Here is an 18,051-nt window from a genome sequence, read left to right as displayed (position 1 = left end):
ACTCCCCAAAAAACTCACAGCCACAGAGCGGCGCCGCTCACGCAGCCGGGAACGACGCCGCCCAAGACGACCGTCCGAGACGCCAAAACGATCCACGCCTGAAGCTTGCGACGCCAAAAGAGAAGCGCCCGATGGGCGCCGAGCCCACGACTAGGGCCTCGCCGGGCCCTACCAACGCTGCCGAGGCACCTGCCCGGCTCCTAAAGAACAAAGAGAGCAACCGAGACCCGAGGAAGGTCGGAGACACCCCACACAAAACACACACACTGCACAATAACGCACACAGCCTGGAACCCCCCTGCCCGGCACACGTTCCCGTCACGTTGAAGAGGAACCTGCTCCTTTTCCCTGCTCCCAAAGGGGACCGCTTCCCAGACAGCCCGCTCCGCTGCGCCATCTTTAAAACCCCTCCCTCCCACAACCCCTTCCTCAGCACCGTTGCCTCAACTTAGCTTTCAAGGGGCCCAGAGTCCCGGTCCACCCATCCTTCAGAAGAACAAGCACACAGGCAGCCCACTGCATCGGTCCTCCAAGTCCCAGGTGCCTTTTCATCATCTAAACAAAAACAACAAAAATACACACACCGCCCCGTCAGTCAGCATCCCACCACTCAACAAGGACCTACCCCGCAACGTCCCCCACCTCACGTGCACCCGGCTGATCCGTGCCCATTCCGGACGAGGACGAACGCCATCCCCTGCGGCCCCTAGAGATACCACAGGACACACAAAGTTACCGTCGCTCTGCCAAAAAAGGAAGAACGAACCACACCAGCCCCGCGCCCCTCCCCTCTGCGACCCAGCTCACCTCAAACGCGCATCCAGGCCCAAAGGCAGCCGGCGCACAACCTGCAGAACCAGAGACAAACGCTTCAATTGGGTGGCCGTATGACACCTTGCTCTCAAACAGCAGCCTGGCCTTCAACCCCCTCACCTCTCGGACCTCTCGTCGGCACGCGGCGTCTCCCCTCCGAAGCCTGCGGGCGGCACCTGCAAGAACCCAAGCAAAAAAGGACCCGCTCAGGTGCTGCGGGACTCTCAGGACACCCGCACCAACCGCCCCCATCTCAGACACGCACCTTTCCCTCGACAGCTCACCTGCCTGGCCTCCAGCAGATACGGTCGCCACCTTGAGGCTCGCCCACCACCTGCAAGAGCCAAACGCGCGATGCTCACAACCACCTGCAACGCGGCACCTCAGGACGAATCGCTACGCTTCAGCCCACCCGTCACCGCTCACCCTGTGCGATTCCCCTCCGGTGCCCAGATCCCGCTCGGCTCCTCGCATGCGCCCAAAGAAAAATTACCACAATGGGCTCGTAGAGCCAACAGCCACACCTTCCCTCTAGCTACACCACACACCAACTCACCTGCTGACAGCGCCGCCCTCCATCACCCTGCACGACTCCTCCCTCGGCACCTGCCAAACCGATGTCAAACAAGTCACCTGCATGCACGGCCACAGCTGAACCATGACACGGGTCTCGATCGCATGTAGGAACACCCCCTTGAGAGCCCAACTAGGGCGGCTCCTAAACATAAGCACAATACATCAAACATTAAGCCCAGCACACAGACAAGCCACAACACCCTTGACATGCTACCTGCTCAGCTCAGACTCCAGCTCCCTCTCCCAGACACCTACGGTTGTTCCCTGGGGGCCCAGCCCACAAAACCCAACAGGATTTACTTCCCTCACCCACCGACAACAGCCACTTGATCCAAGACGGCTGCAAAACTCCTCCCCGCTCAAAGCCTGGGCGCATCCCTAGATGCCAGCACCACCCACCTTGCCCTGACTCTCCATCCCCGGGCAGGGCGGCTCCAAGACACACACAGAACAACGCTACACAGAACGCTACAGGCAATGCACCCTGAAGGATGAGAGGCAGCTCTCGGAGAGAACGACGACACCCAGATGGGACCCCGACGGTGACGTCGGCAGGCCCTACGGCAACACCAGAGAACGCCAACAGCTTCGTGGCCCGGGACAAGAGCTTCCTCTCGCCACCGAGACGACAGACGCGCAACCAGCCCAGCTTCAAGACCTAACCGCCTACGGATGCAAGGAAGAAACGCCAGTCCCCAAAAAACTCACAGCCACAGAGCGGCGCCGCTCACGCAGCCGGGAACGACGCCGCCCAAGACGACCGTCCAAGACGCCAAAACGATCCACGCCTGAAGCTTGCGACGCCAAAAAAGAAGCGCCCGATGGGCGCCGAGCCCACGACTAGGGCCTCGCCGGGCCCTACCAACGCTGCCGAGGCACCTGCCCGGCTCCTAAAGAACAAAGAGAGCAACCGAGACCCGAGGAAGGTCGGAGACACCCAACACAAAACACACACACTGCACAATAACGCACACAGCCTGGAACCGCCCTGCCCGCCACACGTTCCCGTCACGTTGAAGAGGAACCTGCTCCTTTTCCCTGCTCCCAAAGGGGACCGCTTCCTGGACAGCCCGCTCCGCTGCGCCATCCTTAAAACCCCTCCCTCCCGCAACCCCTTCCTCAGCACCGTTGCCTCAACTTAGCTTTCAAGGGGCCCAGAGTCCCGGTCCACCCGTCCTTCAGAAGAACAAGCGCACAGGCAGCCCACTGCATCGGTCCTCCAAGTCCCAGGTGCCTTTTCATCATCTAAACAAAAACAACAAAAATACACACACCGCCCTGGCAGTCAGCATCCCATCACTCAACAAGGACCTCCCCCGCAACGTCCCCCACCTCACGTGCACCCGGCTGCTCCGTGCCCATTCCGGACGAGGACGAACGCCATCCCCTGCGGCCCCTAGAGATACCACAGGACACACAAAGTTACCGTCGCTCTGCCAAAAAAGGAAGAACGAACCACACCAGCCCCGCGCCCCTCCCCTCTGCGACCCAGCTCACCTCAAATGCGCATCCAGGCCCAAAGGCAGCCGGCGCACAACCTGCAGAACCAGAGACAAACACTTCAATTGAGTGGCCGTACGACACCTTGCTCTCAAACAGCAGCCTGGCCTTCAACCCCCTCACCTCTCGGACCTCTCGTCGGCACGCGGCGTCTCCCCTCCGAAGCCTGCGGGCGGCACCTGCAAGAACCCAAGCAAAAAAGGACCCGCTCAGGTGCTGCGGGACTCTCAGGACACCCGCACCAACCGCCCCCATCTCAGACACGCACCTTTCCCTCGACAGCTCACCTGCCTGGCCTCCAGCAGATACGGTCGCCACCTTGAGGCTCGCCCACCACCTGCAAGAGCCAAACGCACATTGCTCACAACCACCTGCAACGCGGCACCTCAGGACGAATCGCTACGCTTCAGCCCACCCGTCACCGCTCACCCTGTGCGATTCCCCTCCGGTGCCCAGATCCCGCTCGGCTCCTCGCATGCGCCCAAAGAAAAATTACCACAATGGGCTCGTAGAGCCAACAGCCACATCTTCCCTCTAGCTACACCACACACCAACTCACCTGCTGACAGCGCCGCCCTCCATCACCCTGCACGACTCCTCCCTCGGCACCTGCCAAACCGATGTCAAACAAGTCACCTGCATGCACGGCCACAGCTGAACCACGACACGGGTCTCGATCGCATGTAGGAACACCCCCTTGAGAGCCCAACTAGGGCGGCTCCTAAACATAAGCACAATACATCAAACATTAAGCCCAGCACACAGACAAGCCACAACACCCTTGACATGCTACCTGCTCAGCTCAGACTCCAGCTCCCTCTCCCAGACACCTACGGTTGTTCCCTGGGGGCCCAGCCCACAAAACCCAACAGGATTTACTTCCCTCACCCACCGACAACAGCCACTTGATCCAAGACGGCTGCAAAACTCCTCCCCGCTCAAAGCCTGGGCGCATCCCTAGATGCCAGCACCACCCACCTTGCCCTGACTCTCCATCCCCGGGCAGGGCGGCTCCAAGACAAACACAGAACAACGCTACACAGAACGCTACAGGCAATGCACCCCGAAGGATGAGAGGCAGCTCTCGGAGAAAACGACGACACCCAGACGGAAACCCCCGTCCGGCAAGACCGCCTGCGGGACCCCGACGGTGACGTCGGCAGGCCCTACGGCAACACCAGAGAACGCCAAAAGCTTCGTGGCCTGGGACAAGAGCTTCCTCTCGCCACCGAGACGACAGACGCGCAACCAGCCCAGCTTCAAGACCTAACCGCCTACGGATGCAAGGAAGAAACGCCACTCCCCAAAAAACTCACAGCCACAGAGCGGCGCCGCTCCCGGCTGCGTGAACGACGCCGCCCAAGACGACCGTCCGAGACGCCAAAACGATCCACGCCTGAAGCTTGCGACGCCAAAAGAGAAGCGCCCGATGGGCGCCGAGCCCACGACTAGGGCCTCGCCGGGCCCTACCAACGCTGCCGAGGCACCTGCCCGGCTCCTAAAGAACAAAGAGAGCAACCGAGACCCGAGGAAGGTCGGAGACACCCCACACAAAACACACACACTGCACAATAACGCACACAGCCTGGAACCCCCCTGCCCGGCACACGTTCCCGTCACGTTGAAGAGGAACCTGCTCCTTTTCCCTGCTCCCAAAGGGGACCGCTTCCCAGACAGCCCGCTCCGCTGCGCCATCTTTAAAACCCCTCCCTCCCGCAACCCCTTCCTCAGCACCGTTGCCTCAACTTAGCTTTCAAGGGGCCCAGAGTCCCGGTCCACCCATCCTTCAGAAGAACAAGCGCACAGGCAGCCCACTGCATCGGTCCTCCAAGGGCCAGCTGCCTTTTCATCACCTAAACAAAAACAACAAAAATACACACCCCGCCCTGGCAGTCAGCATCCCATCACTCAACAAGGACCTGCCCCCGCAACGTCCCCCACCTCACGCGCACCCGGCTGATCCGTGCCCATTCCGGACGAGGACGAACGCCACCCCCTGCGGCCCCTAGAGATACCACAGGACACACAAAGTTACCGTCGCTCTGCCAAAAAAGGAAGAACGAACCACACCAGCCCCGCGCCCCTCCCCTCTGCGACCCTGCTCACCTCAAACGCGCATCCAGGCCCAAAGGCAGCCGGCGCACAACCTGCAGAACCAGAGACAAGCGCTTCCATTGAGTGGCCGTACGACACCTTGCTCTCAAACAGCAGCCTGGCCTTCAACCCCCTCACCTCTCGGACCTCTCGTCGGCACGCGGCGTCTCCCCTCCGAAGCCTGCGGGCGGCACCTGCAAGAACCCAAGCAAAAAAGGACCCGCTCAGGTGCTGCGGGACTCTCAGGACACCCGCACCAACCGCCCCCATCTCAGACACGCACCTTTCCCTCGACAGCTCACCTGCCTGGCCTCCAGCAGATACGGTCGCCACCTTGAGGCTCGCCCACCACCTGCAAGAGCCAAACGCACGTTGCTCACAACCACCTGCAACGCGACCCCTCGGGACGAATCGCTACGCTTCAGCCCACCCGTCACCGCTCACCGTAGCCTTCGCTGAGGTCTCATCACCACACTGTGTCTCTCCCGCAAAGCCTACATGGAACATGTGCAAAAGCTTAAGGAAGAAGATACATGCTACGATATTACCCAGAACAGCAACCTACCCACGCCGAATCCCGTTCTCACACATCTTTTCTTTGACAGCTTGCCTGCCCAGCCTCTGCAGTTCCAGCTGCCACTTTGAGGCTCACCCATCACCTGTAACACACAAGTAACACAGGTCACTTTTACCTTCGCTATCAACACAACACCTTAGAAAGAACCGCTACTTCAGCACACCAATCACCTCTCAATTTGATCCACTCCCCTCCCGTGTCCAGCTCACACTTGGCTCATTCCTTACTGCCTTCTAACCCCCCAAAACACACTGCAGACTCATTCAGCCGTCAGTCACATCTTCCTTCTATATACCACACACTGGCCTACCTTCTTACAGCATTTCCCCGGCTTTCCTCTGTCACCCTGAACAACTCCTCCTCTGCCTCTGGAAAAAAAAGGACATGGTGGAAGTCACCTGGATGCACAGCAATAGCTTAACCGATCCATAGGTCTTGCTCCCATGTAGGAATACCATGTAGAGCCCAACTACCACCTGCCATTAAAGGACATACGTTAACTCAAGCATTACACCCTATACACGTACAAACCTGAAGACCGTTAGGATGTACTCTCAGCTAGCAGTCTAGCTGCCAGCTACAGTCATCCCCTTAACATCTACAAAATACTACTAAAGTTACTGACCTTTCCCATTGCTTTTGGCTATTGGCTCTGCACAAGGCTACACAGGGTTTTACAGAAGTCTATGGATATTAACTATACACTTGTATCGCTCTTCTTTTCTTAAAGAAACAGCATATATAAATTCCCATACATAAATGCATACAGAACACTCACCCTAACCCCTACCACATCTTATCAATACCCTTAACAGTTAATGTCAACACCTTCTAAATTACACAAGAGAGTTAATGAAAATAATTTTAAGATTCAATAAAGTTGAAAATTCCAATAATAAAAAGAAACATACTCAAAACTAAAAAGAAAAAAATAACAGAACAACATACTATCAAGCCATCTTACCACACCTGAACCTCCAATGCAGTATTAGATAAGAAAAAATAGATAAGTTTAGACACAAATGATCTTTCAAATTTAAATGCCACCAACCCTTATTGAGTTCTAAAAGCCTTACCTCTCACAAGCATCTGCATTTCTTTAAATATCAAAACATACCTATCCAAAAATATTTCAACACCTCAAAACTTACAATTAAGTACAGGAACACCAAAGCACCCACACTGAAGAAACCCAGGAGGAAAATGAGCTCCCTCCCCAGAGGCTGTGGCTCATATACCCCGGGCCCTGCCCACCACCCTTCCCACAATCACCTGGGAAAGGGGAGGGGTGAACCACCACAGGGTATAAAGGCAGCTGAAGGAACAGCAGGGAGTTTTCTCAAGTGCTTTATGTTAACAGCATGGAAGAAGACAAAAAGAGTGGTTCTTACTGTAATTGTACTACTATTTGTTTTTCTTCACCTACGTGTATTGCATCAGCAATGTGACCAGGTAAGAAATTAAACATAATTTTCCTGGGATGTATACAGGGAAAAAGCATGTCTTTCTTACTAATTTATATAGAAGAGCAGCTCCTGGATTATAATAGCACTATTATGACCATTAGTTGTATGTTTTACTTTTCTGGTAAACAGAAGAGTTATACAATTATGGTTCATTTCTAGCAAAACCACACATACTATCTATATACTAGCAGAGCTATAGTCTAGCTATGACTGAATGGCAAAGTGAATTAAATCTCTGGTTCAAATGAAATTATTTTCTATAAATCACTGATAATTCAGAGTAATTTTGACACTCTGATTTCCTTAAGACACTGATAGCAGTCTCAAAGGACAAAAATTACAAAAGGGAAATACAGGAATGGTATCAAAAGTTATATGAAGTGTCCTAATGAGCATATAAGCAGCTAAATAAAGAATAAATGGGGAAGTGCAATAAAAACTCATTGAGACGTGTGTTGCTAAAAATAGATCCACGCTATTGATTCTCCAAGAATCTCAAGAGAAGGTCAGAGCCACCCGTAGACATTTTTGGGGTACCAGATACCAAAGAGAAACATACTATAAGACAGAAAACAAATTAATTACTGCGGAGTACAAAGATGGCTTTAGGAAAGGTTCTGGCAGAACAAGAGGCGTTGTCACAGGGATAGGAATAGTTTCTAATGGACCAGAGAAACTAAAGCAATGGTGAGAATGCAGGAAGCTCAAAAGGGAATTGACCAAACTAACAGATATTCTCGGGGGAGCTGGAACGGGGGGCGGCAAAGAATTGAGGAAAGAAAAAAGTGATCAGGGTAACAGATACTGACTCAGGAATAGAGCTGGAGGGTAAAGAGGGGTGAAAAGTGTCCTTCTGAGCTAGAACAGGGTCCTGGGCTATCTCTATGAGGGGATGTCTCGTGGGAACTCAGCAAACAGAGCAGAGGAGTCCTGAGGGAGCCCAAGACACCAAAGCAGCCTTGGAGCTGGAGCCTGAGGAGAGTCTAGGAAAGGACCGTGACTAGGATAGAAGATGTCCTGAGGAAGGCAGAGAGACAGAAAAGTATTTGGGGATGTGACAATTACATCCAGAGGGCATCTGAGCTCAGTAAACGCAATGTGAGAAAGCCAGGGAACAAATAGAGGCACAAACGGGAAGAAGAAAGGACAGAATGACTGCTGTGCGCAGCATATACAGACTCGGGAAATCTTCAGATGGTGAGAGAGGGGTGCGAGTGCCGCGGCAAAGCTAAAAGCGTGCAGAATGCGACCTCAAAGGGACCGATAGGCGTGGCGGCACCCTGAGGGGTCCCGGATGAGGTGCAGAGACAAAAGAATGCTCTGGGAAATGAGGATACGGTCTGGAGGGATGTGACCAAATTACAGATCTCCTCAGGAGCCGGGGACCGGCTGGAGGTACCGTAGTCAGCAGACGGTATGCTAAGAGTGCTCCGAGGCACAAGCAAACCCAACGACTGGGTTCACAGATAACAAGGGAAGACCAAAGTCCGCTACTGAGCTAAAACAGGGTTGTGGGACGCAAAGGGGCTCTCTGGACGCACGGCGACTGGGAGCGGAGGGGTCACGAAAGGCTCGCGAGATAAGAGATTGAAAAGGAGAGTAAATGCTACCAAAATGCTGTGGAGCACAGGGAAGGTCTCGGGAGGCATCCTAGATGGCATAGAAAAGAAAAAGATTGCTCTTTTTTGGGAACAGATGTCTTGGAGAGGTGCGATTGTGACAGCAATGTGCTGCTGGGGAACGTCTAAGACGGTGAGGTAAAAGGCCTATGAGGTAGAAGAAGACATTTTAAAAGCTGCGACACTAACAAAAGACAAGAAATTATTCAAGTGTTAATACAGCCAATGGATAACATTAGGCAGAGGAGTTCAAAACTGATAGTAAAGAAATAGGGAAAAACATAAAACACCAAAGGCCAAGTGACTGGGAGATGTAGGGGAAAAAAAAAAATCAAGTGCGGGATGTTAGAAAAACAAAGAGAAAAATGAAAAGACAGACAGGAAACTGAAACGGGAGCGGAAAGAAAGTTAAAATGCAGCAGAACTAATGAAAGACAAGAAATAATTCTGAGAAACAGCAAAGGGAATAAAAGTAGACAGAACATTTAGGAAGCAAGAGATTAGGAAAAGGAAGGGCAAAAATAGATAGGGACAGCCATCTAAAAGAGACAGCAAATTTTAAAAGCTGTGACGCTAAGGGAAGAGAAGAAATAATTTTAAAAAGACAGCAAAGGGAGAAAAAATTGGCATAGAAAAGGTTTAAAAAGCAAGGGGGATTATGGACATAAAGATAAAATTTAAAACATAGGGACAGCAAACGGATGAAGCAGACTGGTGAAGTGATGGTATTAAGGGAAGACATATACTTGAAAGAAAACAGCAAAATAAGCACAGGAAACGGGCTAAAGGAAGAAATCTAAAAAGTGACAGGGATTAGGGAAACCTAGAGCAAACTATTAATAATAGGGATGGAAAATAGAAAAATATTATAAAAGCAAAGGTACTGCTACTAAGGACAAGAAATAACTAAAACATAAAGACACCAGATAAAATTGTACAAAATTTTAGAGGAAAATACGATTCAAGAAATGAGGGAAAAAATTAAAAATAGCAACGGTCAAGTAAAATGGAAATGTAGAAAGTAAGTGGAAAAAAGCAAGGTCATTAGTGAAATAGAAGAAATAACTTTTTTTAAACTTCCAAAGGAATGAGAGTTAACTTATAAATAACATTTAAAAAGGAAGGACTTATAGGAAAACACAAGAAAAAATTAAAATTAAAACAGAGACGGTAACCTAGAAGGGAGGTAGAAAGGAAATGGAAAAAGCGAGGGCACTAAAGAGAGATGAGAAATAATTTTGCAAAGACAGCAAAGAGAACTGAGGTTGCTGTAGAAAGAAAGCCTAGCCAGCAGTGCGTATTAGGAAATAAAGACAATCTTATGCAATAAGGACAGTGACCCAAAACAGACGTGAAAAGGAAATGTAAAAAGCGAGAGCGCTATGAAAAAGAAAAACAATTGAGAAGTAACACCGGCAAACGAGACAAAAGTAGGAAAGTTTAAAAGCCAAGGGATTAAGAGACAATAACAACTAAAAAATAGTAATAGAAATAAAAGACAGACATAAAATTTTAAAAGCGATGGTGCTAAGGAAAGAGCTGAAAATGAACAAATGACCACAGTAAAGGTGATAATAGTACACAAAAAGAACAAAAAGGGTGGTTAGGGTACCACTGGAAAAAAATTAAAAGGGATTGAATAAGGAGTTCAGCTATCTCAAAGGGGGAAAAGCATTCTTCCTTGGGAATTTGCAGGGCTCGGGGAGGCGGCTTTAAGGGAGACTTGGAGGGGAAGGGATATAGCCAGGCTCACTAAAGAAGAGCCTATGGGTGGTGTGCTGAGCTCGAGGGTGAAATCAATATCCCACCTTGAGCAGGTCTACCCCGATGCACGCAGCATAGATGCCGTAAGGCAGGAGATAGAAGCTGTTGTGCAGCGGGATAGCTTTGATTTTCTTGCCGTCGCAGACATCCCAGAATCACAGAATGTTCTGGGTCAGAAGGGACCCACGAGGATTAGAGTCCAACTCCTTTCCCTGCACAGGACAACCCCAAATTCACCCCATGCCTCCAGTGGTGTTGCCCTAGTGCTACTTGATTATTGTCAGGCTTGGCGCTGTGCCTGCTTCCCTGGGGAGCCTGTTCCGTGGCCCTCTGAGTGAAAAACCTTTTCCTAATACCCACCCTAAACCTCCCCTGGCCCATCCTCCTGCCGTTCCCTCAGGTCCTATTGTTGGTCACCGGAGAAAAATGATCGGCACCTGCGCCTCCTCCACCCCTTGTGAGGAAGCTGCAGAGGGAGATGAGGTCTCCCTGTCTCTAGGCTTAATAAACCAAGTGAACTTTAGCTGCTCCTAGTACGGTTTCTCACCAGATGCGGTGGGATGCCTCGTACAATTCGAGTGCTGCGATGGATGGCTCTAATCTCTTGGGAAGGGTTAGGCAAGGAAGGAGATGTGGTGGGGTGGTGCTGTACATTAGGTAGTGTTTTGGTTGTAGAGAGCTCAATGATTGGGAGGATGAGGTTGATGGCTTATGGGTAAGGATGAGGGGAAAGGCCAATGAGGCAGGTATCCAGCTGGGGGTCTGCTGTAGACCACCTGACTGCAATGAAGAAGTAGCTGAAGAATTCTACAGGCAGCTGGCAGAACTCTCCCAGTTGCTACCCCTTATTTTCACAGGGCACTTGAACTTACCAGATGTCTGCTGGAAAGAAAACGCAGCCGAGGACACTGTCTAGGAGGTTCATGGAGCACGTGGAAGGTAACTTCCTGATGCAGCTGGTAAATGAGCCTACTGGGGAGGTGCCTCGACTGACCTGCTCTTTAGAAACAGAGGGACTGGTGGGAGATGTGGGGGTTGGAAGCCATTTTGGGCCTAGCGACTGCACCCTGATGGAATTCCTGATGCCTGGCAAAATAAGGAAGGGGGGGCTGGCAAAATCTATACCGTGGACTTGTGGAGGGCAGGCTTTGGAGTCTTCGGGACGCTGGTTGAAAGGGTTCCTTGGGAGGAAGTCCTGAAGGGCTAAGGGGTCCTGGAAGGCTGGACGTTGAAGAAGGAAATCTGGAAGGTACAGAACCAGGTTGTCCCCGTGTGTAGTAAGACAAACGGGCAGGAAGATGACAGGCCTGGCTGAACAGAGAGCTTTTGCGGTGGCTCGGGGTGGGGGGGAAAGGAGAGTTTACTGCTTTTGAAGACTGGGTAGGCAAGTCAGGAACAGAACACAGAGCTTGTTATGCCAATCGGAGAGCAAACCAGGAAGGCAAAAGCCCAGCTAGAACTCAACTGGCCACTGTTATTAGAGATGACAAAACATGCTTTTACATATATGCTAACAGAAAGAGAGCCAAAGAGAATCTCCAGCCTCTACTGGGGGCCGGGGTGGGGAATGCTGCCACTGAGGAATAGACTGAGGTACTTGATTCCTTCTTGGCCTCAGTCTCTAGTAGACTGGCTGTTTATCACCAGGGTAGCAATGGTTCACCTTCAGTGTGCTCACCAGGCATGTACAGGATGAGCAGGGGATCAGGCCCAGACACTGCAGGTTCTGCCTGACCAACCCAGTCTCCTTCTATGACCAGGTGACCCACCCAGTGGATGAGGGAAGGGCCGTGGATGTCATCTACCTGTACTTCAGTAAAGCCTTTGACACTGTCTCCCACAGCATTCTCCTGGAGAAGCTGGTGGTTCCTAGCTTGGACAGGTGTACTCCTTGAGTACAAAACTAGCTGGATGGCTGAGCCCCAAGAGTAGTGGTGACAGAGGTTAAGCCAAATTTGTGGCTGGTCATGAGCGCTGTTCCCCAGGGGTCAGCTTTAGGACTAGTCTTGTTCCATGTCTATATCAATGACCTGAATGAGGGGACAGGGTGCCTTCAGTAAGTTTGCAGATGATACCAAGTTGGGCGGGAGTGTTCATCTGCTTGAGGGTAGGAAGGCTCTGCAGAGGGATCTGGACAGGCTGGACCCATGGCCCTAGGTCAGCTCTATGAGAATTAACAAGGCTGAGTGCCGGGTCCCATGCTCGGGTCACAACGACCCCATGCAATGCTACAGGCTTGGGGAAGAGCAGCTGGAAAACTGTGCGGCAGAGAAGGACCCGGGGGTGCTGGTTGACAGCCGGCTGAACGTGAGGCGGTGGTCTGCCTGGGTTGGCAGGGAGGCCGATGGGGTCCTGCCTTGTATCAGAACTGTTGTCAGCCTAAGGCATAGTATATCAGTTCAGTCAAAGGAGGGTTCTAAGTAAATGGATCAGCTTGAAACACAACATATCCTTTACAGCTTAAGTGAGTAGAACACTTAAACACTATTAACAGCTATTTATACTAAAAATCTGATCAAAATGGTACCACACTAAACATTCTTGCTGGTGTTAGAAAAAGCCTCATCCCTTCCTTACGGCACTGCTGCAGGGAGATAACCCTATGAGACTGCAGGGCAATGCTATAGCGTAACAAGAATCTATGCTTACCGATTCACCACCACAGCTACAGCTCTTTCACTGCTGCTGCTGCACATCATGCTTACGCAATGAAGCCCAAAGTGTCAAACCTAAAGGAATAAAATCAGGGGAACACAGCTGCCCTTCTGAAGGCAGGCTGCCCGGGGTGAGGGGGGCAGCCGTGCGTCGGGGCACAGGGCAGCCAGGCAGACCAGATGCCAGCGGCTGCCCTGCAAAGGAGTTGTGCGCTGCTGAGCCTTGGGCTTCGTTGGCTTGGCAGCGCCTCGCCTCTGCACTGCCAGGACCCTGCTCTGCTCATCCTGCACAAGCACAAGGCTTCAGCGAGCACGCAACAGGAGAGCAGGGTAAGTGAGGGCATGTCACCAAGAAAAAACCCACACAGGAGAAAACCTCATGCAGGAGGCCCATTTCAGTGGAAGGGAGGGCACAGACACACGCAGAGGGAGGGCGGGGGAGGAGACAGACACTGCCGGACAGGGGCATGTCTGGGCAGACACGCCATGGGGAACGTGCATGGGGATGACTGACACCAGGGGGGTCCCCCCAGGATAATCCACAACAGGCAACTCACCTGGGATAACCTGCAGATGATGATGCACTCCAGATAACTGATGCACTGCAGGAAACCCCTTCCAGGCAAGCCCCAGAAATGCCCTTCCAAATGCAGGTGTTTCACACCTAGTAATCTCCAAATTAGGATTTTCATGGTGTTTTTTTCTTTATAGGGTTGGGTTGGTCAATTATTGCTTTGGGGTGTTGGGTTTTTTTGTTATCTTTGGGTTGTGTTGTTTTCCATTTTGCTGGGTTTCTTGGGGATTTGTGGGTTGGGTCCTTTTTTTTTTTCCCCATAATATAAAACTTGGGGTTGTTCTTCAAAAATACTGTATAAAGTGTGGGGGGGTGTGTTTTGAACCACAAAAATTGGTGATTTTCAGTTTGTTCTGTGGGTTTCTTCATTTGGAGTTCTTTGTAGGTTTTTTTTGTGGTGTGTGTTTTGTCACTCCCCAGCCCACCTACCTGATGTGTGGAAAGCGGACTCCACAATCCGTAAGATTGTGAAGTAGGTATGTTTGTTCAGCACGGGGGGTAGTCCCACCAAAGTCATGCATGCCTGTGTGATAGTTTGTCTTCCATTTCTATAGTAAAGCATTACAGATACATACAATTTCCCAATACGCCTAGAGATATGCATGACCTTTCCCCACGTCGTATTAAAATTAGCCAAAAAAGTAGTTTCCATAAATCTTTCCCAACTGAGCTTGCACAGTGCCTCCTCGTGGTGGTGATCGGGGGTAGTAAAGATGAAGGCTGCTGGCTCCTCTTCATCACCGCTAGTAACCTTTTGGTTTTGCGCAGACTCAGTTATCTCTTGACACTTGTCCAAACTACTGTTTTACCTGGTTCTTTAGACAATTTTCTATCCTTGTCAGGAATTTGTCCTTTGCATGTGGATTCCAGGCCTCCTTGCTAATTATTTTACACAGCGGCTAGATAAGCGTTCCGCAACAATTAACTTTCAGCTGGATAAGCATTCAGAGATAGAACAGTTAACTTCTGGTTTTGCATCTTAAGAGCCCCTTCCCCCTTTCATACCCCCCAGCCATTTTCTTGCTTTCCAGCTGCACAAATCCACCTGGAGTTGACTCTTCCAGTTTTCTTTCCCCCAAAACTGTTTGGGTTTTTGTTTAGTGTTTTTCTCTTTGCTTTGGTTCCACCACCCCCCACCACTGCAGACCCAGACTCGAAAGGTTTGGGGTTCTTTTGTACCCTGGCAGCAGCTCCCATTCCGCATATGCGGCCCCATAGCGGAAAATCCCCATTTGGGGGAATCAGGCCCACACTGGGATAGGAAAAGGAGAAGGCAAGAGGGGCAGCATTTGAAAGCGCATTTGTATCTTCAATTGATGGGGGGAGTTGAGGGGGGTTGTCAAATTTATAAATCCTGTGTATAAATAGGGTTTCTTTGCATTTTAAAAACCTTAAATAGCATAGACATTTACACTTATGTGTCTACTTACACATCCATATGCTTATGGAATACATATATTTTACACATATCTATTTAGATATGTTTAGACTTGGCTATATTTACACTTACACAGAATAGCTATTTACACATACCTGTTTAGGCTTACATATCAATACATATATAGAACACCTATTTAGACTAGCTATCTGCTTACTTATACTTTTCTGACACTTTCATCTTTTTCAACTTCTCTATTTAGACATCTACTTACAATGACATGTATTTAGACTATGTAACACACAGTAAGTGTAGATGCTCACTCTAGTCAGACTTCCTTCTATTTTTAATTCCTTCATAAATCCTTTTTCTTCATTTTAAACTCCTTTATTTTTTATTTTAAATATATGTAGACAGGCGAGTTACTTTTGTATTTTAAAATCCTGTATCTCAATGTAGAATTCTTTCTATCCTAAAATCCATTTATACATCTATAAAGTAATAATACTTTTCAATATATATAAAATAAGAGGTTTTCTCTAATTCAGTGCCTCACACCCACGTTGGCTTAAAATATTTTTCTTAATAGACCCCTGAATTTTCAGGCATTTTTGGGCTACAACCCCCCTTTTTGAGGGGGGGAACCCCTAGATGACCCACACAGACACGGACCTGCTCCTCTGATGCATTATCAGCTCCCCCAGTGACACTGGGGTGCCCTGCATGACATCATCACCCCCCCAGGACTCCCCCTATTTTATTATAGTAAGGTTGGACTAGGTGATCCCTGAGGTCCCTTCCAACCTGAGATTCTGTGATCCACCCCCAAGAAGGGCACTAAACAAGGGAATCTGCTCCAACCTGCAGCTCATTAAGAGTGTCATTTACAAAGGTACACACACCCACCCCCCAAAAAAAGGGGAGCTCTGCTAAATCTAAAAGGTGGGGCAGCCCCCCCAGCCCCTGTCCGCAGGCTGGCGGCCGCCCCACGGCAAAGCAGGAGCGTGCCAGAGGACGGTGTCACGTCTCTCTCGGGCTCTGCTCGGACATGTTCCCGCGCTGGGACGTGCTCCCCGGGGCGACAAACAGCCCCGGTCCCTGGGGGCCCCGACTCTCCCCACCAGGCAGCCCTCGCGGCCGCACCTGCGGGGCACCCGCTGGAGACAGAGCCGGGAGCCCCCAGGCAGAGGGATGGCCCCTTACCTTCACCACGCTTAACGACCGGCAGGCAAACCCGGGCCGGGGGGCATCTCTTGAGCATCACGAGACACTGAGAAGACATCTGAAAAACAGAAATCCCAAACTATATTTCAGCACGTTAATAAAATAGCACAGAAGAAAATGGAGTAGCTCAGTCAGCACAAGGGATAGGAAGGAAATTGAGCCGCAGCAAGATTCTGGGCAAACGGGTCATGTCAAAACACAACACCTCCTTTAAAAGCTAGAGGGACTGGAACACTTGAAAACGGTATTAAGACTAAGCGATACCGTTTTGAACAGATTCTTCGCGTAACACTGAACGCTCTGGCTCGTGCTGGAAAACGTCTCATCCCTTCCTTACGGCACCGCTGCGGGGAGATAACCCCGTGAGGCTGCGGGGCAAAGTTGTACCGGAACCGGAACCTCCGCTTACAGATCCGCCGCAGCAGCTACAGCCCTCGCCCTGCCGCCGCACGTCTTGCTGCCTGGCTCCATGAAGCCTGAAGCGAAGCGTCAAACTTGAAAGAGTAACATAAAAAATTAAGAATAAATCTCAGTAATGCACTTTGTGCTGAGAAGGCGGGCGTGTGTTTACGCACATCCAATATGAACGTCTACGCTATAAAAGCTTTTCATTTAACTCACACAGCCTTTCACGCGCACCATTCCATTATCTATCTCCAAAATACACAGCAGCAACGTGACTGGGGGGTTTTGGCATGTTATGGAGTCGGGAGGGACGTCCGCCCAGCTGCCCCGCCCAAGAGATGCTGCTGAACTGCCAGGGAAACGCACATCGAAAGCGAGACTGAAATAAAATACTTAAGAGCGCTCCCTCAAAATACCGGCAGGAAAAAAACGCCCCCACCCCAACATTCAGTCACCCCTCATTAAATATTTACAACAAATACCTACCTGCTTAATTACACCTAATAAATCGTACGCTACATCTGCTCGGCAGTTACAGCTGAAACAGTGCAAGTCACATTGTTCATCAGACACTGTTAGCTTTTTTTAAACTTTCATTTATGACAGAAGAATCGGTGAGTGAAGAGATCCCCAATACAGTTTTACTTTTTTGCAGAAAAAAATAATACCACAACAAAAAACCACGCAAATCAAATCCCCAGTGTTGCAATACATGGGGCTACCAAGAAGGACCGGCAGATATGCTAATGCGTTTGGCTGTACCGAAGCATGCAGGGGAACCGTATTTTTATGGGATCTCGACTGTTACAACTGAGAACCCAAGCACTACCAATGCCATCAACATTTGGAGTATGTGCTGTGCTTGGATCTCCGCAAGGACCATTGATTTTTTTATCTTAGAAAAAAAAGCAATACTTCGCAAGTCTTGTGCTGGTGAGTTCTACTGACAAAGACATTGTCTCTAAGATGCACTCTGATGGCAAGTTCATAGAATGCAACCTCACTGAATAAGAAATATCTCAATTTTTCAAGATCTCTTCCTAACAAAAGTCACACTGTGGGGCTTTCAGATGGGTCAGATTATGAATCCTTTCACAACAAGAACCACACCAGCTAACTAGGATATTCTCGCAGTGGCCAGGTGCCTCTTCATCACGTGAAAAAAAAAAACAACAAAAAAAAACCCCAAAACACACCAGGGCCAGCAATAAGTATCACACGGGTCAAGACAGATCTCTTCCAGAGCACCCCCCTCATCAAAACGAACATGCCCATCGGCTCACCTGCTCTGCACAGATTCCAGCATCACCCCCCGCTTCCGTCATCGCTTGGGGCACCAAATGTATCAACACACAGTAAACTACCGTTACGCTCGTGAGAAATCACCGCCCCGTGACTTCCTCGTTA

General features: G+C 50.3%; 2 long non-coding RNA genes across 2 annotated transcripts; both read right to left on the bottom strand.

Annotated features, from left to right (window-relative positions):
• Positions 1–2,710: 2,710 nt before the first annotated feature.
• LOC135313310 (uncharacterized) lies at positions 2,711–3,072 on the bottom strand. The gene is made up of 3 exons (XR_010372925.1): positions 3,013–3,072; positions 2,887–2,927; positions 2,711–2,785 (listed from the first exon to the last, which is right to left on the bottom strand). It is a non-coding gene; the product is annotated as an uncharacterized LOC135313310 (long non-coding RNA).
• Positions 3,073–5,612: 2,540 nt separating this feature from the next.
• On the bottom strand, positions 5,613–16,490 carry LOC135313309 (uncharacterized). Its single transcript, XR_010372924.1, has 3 exons — positions 16,219–16,490; positions 5,871–5,928; positions 5,613–5,642 (listed from the first exon to the last, which is right to left on the bottom strand). It is a non-coding gene; the product is annotated as an uncharacterized LOC135313309 (long non-coding RNA).
• Positions 16,491–18,051: the final 1,561 nt, after the last annotated feature.

Source organism: Phalacrocorax carbo, chromosome 4, assembly GCF_963921805.1.
Source record: "Phalacrocorax carbo chromosome 4, bPhaCar2.1, whole genome shotgun sequence".
Classification (NCBI taxonomy): Eukaryota; Metazoa; Chordata; class Aves; order Suliformes; family Phalacrocoracidae; genus Phalacrocorax; species Phalacrocorax carbo.
Note: the sequence above shows the minus strand (reverse complement) of the source record. Positions and strands in the feature narration are given on the sequence as shown.